Below are 5,140 nucleotides of genomic sequence, written 5' to 3' on the forward strand. Positions count from 1 at the left end.
AATGGTTTAATTAATTATTCCTAGAAGATAATTAAATAAATAGTGATTTATTTAATTATTCATCATGGGTTTAATTATAAATTACTCAACAAATGTGGTTTATTAAGTAATTTCTCGTAGTGAAAACAATTTTACTATGGTAAAATTGACCTTACATAGTGTACTTCGATCCATCTAGTAAAGTAAGGCTAGATGATCAATTTTTTGGTGATAACAATGAGTTGACTTGGCATGCGTTTGAAAGGCTCATCAAGAAGAAGTAATTTTCTGAAAGTATTATGATGACAAAGCTAAGGAGTTTTATGAGTTGCGGATGGGTTCTATGACAGATGAGGAGTATAATAGCATATTTTTGGAGTTGTTGAAATATATGCCTTACCTCAGAGAAGAGAAGGCTAAGGTTCAGATATTCATCAATGGATTCCAGTTGCATATAGAGACCTGATTGAGTTAGATGATCCTAGATCGTTGGAGGAGGTCATATGAAATTTAAAGCGTTGTTATGAGCAGTCAAAGCACAAAGTTGAGCTGAAACATGATTTGAAAAGAAACGAAAAAGCTAAAGGAAAATGGTCACCAAAGCAAGGAAGAACTCAATATGAAAGTGAGAAACATAATACAGTTCCTTACAAGAAATTAAATACAGCTGAGAGGGGACATGGAGAGTAGTAGGCTAGAGGTGGTGGTAGGGAACCATTGCAGTGTTGGATATGTGGTAAGGATCATTGTAAGAGGGATTGTCCGCAGTATCAGAGTGGTGGTAGACACCATATCTATAGTGCTTAGGAAGCACATAAAGTTGGTGTTGTTGGTCATAACATTCCTTAGATTTATGCAGTTGTGGACAACAAGCAGGCAAATCATCAGGCATCGATCATTGAGATAGACAGTAAGCTTTGTGATCAAGTTGTTTCTGTTTTGATTGGTCATGGATCTAACTATAGTTATATTAATCATGACCTGGTGGATAAGTGTGGTTTGAGAAAATAAGTGCATGTAGAATCTTAGTTGGTATAGTTGGCTACTTGTACAAAGAAGCGAGTTCACCATTGGGTAAGAGCTTGTGCATTCGAGTTAAATGGTATGCCAACAATAACACATTTGAATGTATATCCATTGGGATCATATAGTGTGATTTTGGGTATGGATTGGCTATACCTTCACAAAACCAAAGTGGATTGCTTTAACAAGGCCATTGAGTGTGTGGATGATAGGGGGAAAATAAGAAGCCTACATCAGTGATCATGGTTACCGCTATGCAAGATAAGAGTAGTTGTAGAAAAGGTTATGTGATGTTTGCAGTACACATTTCCAGTGACAAGGGTAAGGAGGTTGAGGATGCCGATGTGTTGAGCAGGTACCCAGTTTTGTAGCAGTTTCAGGATGTATTCCCTGAGGACATTATAGTGTTGCTACCTCAAAGGGAGGTAGACTTTTCTATTGAGTTAGTACTAGGGGTAGCTCCAACATCGAAAGCACCTTACAGGATGAGCACACTTGAGTTGGTAGAGTTTAATTTGCAGCTAAAGGAAATGTTGGCCAAAGGATACATCAGACCCAGTGTATCACCTTGGGGCGCATCAGTGTTGTTCATAAAGAAGAAAGATGGTGCTCTTAGATTATGCATTTATTACAGACAACTGAATAAGGTAACGATCAAGAACATGTACCTTTTGTTGAGGATTGATGATTTGTTTGATCATCTAAAGGTAATAGCAATTTTCTCTAAGATTGACTTGAGATCAGGATACCATCAAGTACGCATCAAGGAAGAGGATATCTTCAAGATTGTGTTTAGGACCAGGTATGGGCATTATGAGTTTGTTGTTGTTCCATTCGGTTTGACTAATGCTCTAGCTACATAGATGTGTTTGAGGAATAGCGTATTGTGTCCTTATCTGGACGAGTTTGTTATTTTATTCATTGGTGACATACTAGTATATTCTAAGAATGAGGAAGAACATGTTGAACATTTAGAAGCAGTGTTGAGATTTCTAAGAGAGAACCAATTGTATTCTAAGATTAGCAAGTGCATCTTCTTTCAGGCGGAGGTACACTACTTGGGGCATGTTGTCTCCAAGGAAGGAATAGCAGTAGATCCAGAAAAGATAAGGGCCATCATGGAATGGGAAGCTCCTAAGAATGTAGATGATTTGAGATCATTCATGGGATTGGTAGGTTACTACAGGAGGTTCATCAGGAACTTCTTACACATTGCATATCCTATCACATCATTGTAGCGGAAAGGTAAGAACTTTGAATGGACGGCTAAATGTGAGGATAGTTTTGAGCAGCTGAAGTAGTTGTTGACACATTCACCAATGTTAAAGATTGTGGGTCCGCAAAAAGGTTTGTAGTGTGTACAGATGCTTGCAAAAGGGGACTTAGTGGAGTTATCATGCAAGAAGGACAGGTAGTGTGCTATGAGTCACGAAAACTGAATGAGCATGAGCAGAACTATCAGACGCATGATCTTGAGCTCACAATGATTATACATGCATTGAATATGTGGAGACATTATCTTCTAGGTAGGAGGTTCACATTGATGAGCAATCATAGTGGGTTGAGGTATTTGTTTGACCAGTCGAATTTAAATGCTAGGCAAGCTAGATGGTTATCCACCCTTAGTGAGTTCAACTTTGAGATCAGATACATCAAAGGGAAGGAGAACCAGGTTGCATATGCTCTTAACAGAAAGGTATAGGAAAATCATATAGCAGCTATAAGCTCTTATGGGACAGAGTTACAGGATAGGATTGTGCAGGCAGGACAGCGGGATGACAATTACATGGAGATTATGCACAAGTTACAGCAGCGTATAGGTATAGGTGTAGGTACAGGTACAGGTGATCAATATGCAGACTATTGTCTCATGGCAGATGGCTTGGTGAGGTTTCAAGAAAGGATCTATGTGTTGAATCAAAATGAGCTCAAGAAGTTTATCTCGAGGGAGTTTCATGTGAAAACGTATTCAGGTCATCCAGGATATCAGAAGACATTGATGGTGGTAAAGAAGTTCTATTATTGGCTGAATTTGAAGGAAGAAGTGGCTGAGTTCGTGGCTAGATGCTTATATTATCAATAGGTAAAGGCAGAGTGCAAGCATCTAGGCGGTCTACTACAGCCTATAGCGATTCCGGAATGGAAATTGGAGGTCATTTCCATGGATTTCATCACATGTATTCTAAGGACAGTGAAGCATCATGGTTCTATTATGGTCATAGTCAATAGGTTCAGTGAGGTATTTCACTTCATTCCGGTAAAGAATACATATTCAGCTAATGAGGTAGCACAGGTGTTCATCAGAGAGATAGTGAGACTACATGGTGTTCCAAAGAAGATTATATCGGACAGGGATGCAAAGTTCACTTCCAAGTTTTGGAAGGAGCTATTTGCAGGCTTGGGTACAGAGTTGGCCTTCAGCCCAGCTTATCATCTGCAAACAGATGGTAAAACAAAGAGGGTTAACAGGATCTTGGAAGATATGTTAAGGATATACAGGATGCACTAGCAGAGGAAATGGGAAGATTATCTACCATTGGTGGATTTTGCATAAAATAATGGTTATCAGGACTCCTTTAGGATGAGTCCTTTAGAGGAATTGTATGGGCAGAGTTGTAACACTCCCATCAGTTGGACATGTTGGCGAACATGGAGTAGGAAATGCAAGTTATAAAGAATAATCTAAAGGCAGCACATGATAGACAGAAGAGTTATGCGGATCAGCACAGGGTGTTCAAAGAGTTTTAGGTTGGGGAGCATGTGTATTTTCGCATCAAGCCCAAGAAAATCTCTTCGAGGTTTGGTTCATGTGCCAAGTTGGCAACACAGTATTGCAGACCTTTCGAGATCCTTGAGAGGATTGGACCAGTGGCATATAGGCTTGCACTTCCTCCAAATATGAAATTCCATCATGTTTTCCATATTTCATTGCTTAAGAAGTATATAAAGGATGTTGATCATGTTTTTGATTGGTTTGTATTGCAAGTGGAGAAATAAGGATAATTTTAGTCGGATCCTTATTTCATATTGCAGTGGAAACATCTCATGCTCAGGAACAAAGCCATAGATCAAGTTAAAGTGTAGTGGAAGCACTTTGGGCTTGAAGAAGCTACATGGGAGATGGTGGATCAAATGCAGGCCCTATATCCTTCATTGTTTGTCGGTTGAGGCAAATCATTTTTGGTTTGATGTTGCTTATGTTTGGCATATGTTTTGCTCATGTTTTGATATTTTTATATGTAAATATATATGGATGTAAATACCACCATGAGCTAAGTTATAAAGCTCCAATAAGCGGTATGGTTGTTATCTTGACATGTTGTCATGATGTTTTACTTTTGAGTAGGTTCTTCATTGTAAATACTACAATGGGCTAAGTTATAAAGCTCCATAGGAAATATGTTTGATTTTCAACGGTTTCGCTGCGGTCTCGGTGTGGTTTAACATCGAGGACGGTGTTCCCCAAGAGGGAGGGTTCTGTAACAACCATAGTCAAAAGTTCATGTAATAAAAGTTAATAAAGGAAAAATAAGACCACATTTAAGGGACACTTATTCTAAGCTGAATGTTGGGAAAATATATCCTAGTGGGCATCACTAGATGTATGTTTTGGCTAAGGAAATTGGCAAAGGCTAAGGCAAAGGCATTAAAAGGAAAAAAGGCATTTTTGGCACATTTAATTATGAAAATAAAGGAAATTAGGAGAAAAGGAAGGTAAAAGGTCACGGGTTGCATGTGAGGAGGAAATTGAAGGAAAATAATGGAAAATGAAGAAATTAGAGACCTCATGCATACAAAGGCTTCTGAGGATCAGTTCAAGGATTTTTTCAAGTTCAATTTTGGAGCTCTTTCATTCTTTTCTCACTCCCTTGGTCACTTAAAGTTTTCTTGGAGAACTCTAGCTTGGAGAAAAGGAAAGGGAAGGCGAGGAAAGGAAAGGAAAATCAAGCAAGGAACAAGGAAAGGAAAGCAGGATCAAGCAACTTCAACAGGAATACTTGCAGGTAACCTTTTGCATGTGTGATTTCCTAGCTAGTTTGGACATGCATGGCTTTGCATGTTGGTGTATGTTTGTCTTGTTGTCGGTGGCATGGTTTTTTCGGGTTATGGTAGTGGTTTTCAGCCTAGCCTAGCCTTT

The sequence above is a fragment of the Pinus tabuliformis genome, chromosome 1_2, assembly GCF_031772625.1.
Source record: "Pinus tabuliformis cultivar Carrire ecotype Pingquan chromosome 1_2, CPIR1, whole genome shotgun sequence".
Classification (NCBI taxonomy): domain Eukaryota; kingdom Viridiplantae; phylum Streptophyta; class Pinopsida; order Pinales; family Pinaceae; genus Pinus; species Pinus tabuliformis.